This window comes from Morone saxatilis, unplaced genomic scaffold (genome assembly GCF_004916995.1).
Source record: "Morone saxatilis isolate NCDOM2014 unplaced genomic scaffold, NCSU_SB_2.0 Contig18, whole genome shotgun sequence".
Classification (NCBI taxonomy): Eukaryota; Metazoa; Chordata; class Actinopteri; family Moronidae; genus Morone; species Morone saxatilis.
The window spans coordinates 8,735,465-8,735,938 of NW_023339740.1; the positions used below are offsets into that span (position 1 = coordinate 8,735,465).

General features: G+C 50.0%; 1 protein-coding gene across 2 annotated transcripts in view; it reads left to right on the plus strand.

Annotated features, from left to right (window-relative positions):
• idh3b (isocitrate dehydrogenase (NAD(+)) 3 non-catalytic subunit beta) overlaps positions 1-474 on the plus strand; it is an 8,303-nt gene that overhangs the window by 1,734 nt on the left and 6,095 nt on the right. The window lies entirely within an intron of this gene.

Consider the following 474-nt stretch of genomic DNA (forward strand, 5'->3'; position numbering starts at 1 on the left):
TCATCAGTTACAACTCGGGCAGGACTCTCAATTGGCTCTTTTCACATGTGACTTTTGCTACACTTCTGCCGTAGCAATTTGTGTGTGTGAGGCATTTTGAGGAGCGATTTGTCTGTGTGCCTCAGTAGCAACGCCCGCTTCGGTCTGACAAAAGCCTTGAGGTCATAAGTAACTTACAGTAGTTTGGAAAATAAACATGGCCCAAACAGCCTCAATGGAGGCAGTTTGACGACAGGGAGTACAGTACTACGGTGGTTTGCAGCGGCTCTGGGGGTTCAGCCTGGGGGACAAGAGAAACGTGAAGTGGAGAGGACTGAGAGGGAGGTTGGGTGACCTCCAAAGGCCCTAGCTGGGGTTACGGCAGGGTCAGCTCTGAGGGGGCCAGGAGCCAAACCCAGCAAGAAAACCACCGTGACTTCCCTGTCATCAGACTGGAAATGCAAAAATGCAAATCTGAATACAGATTCTTTTTTT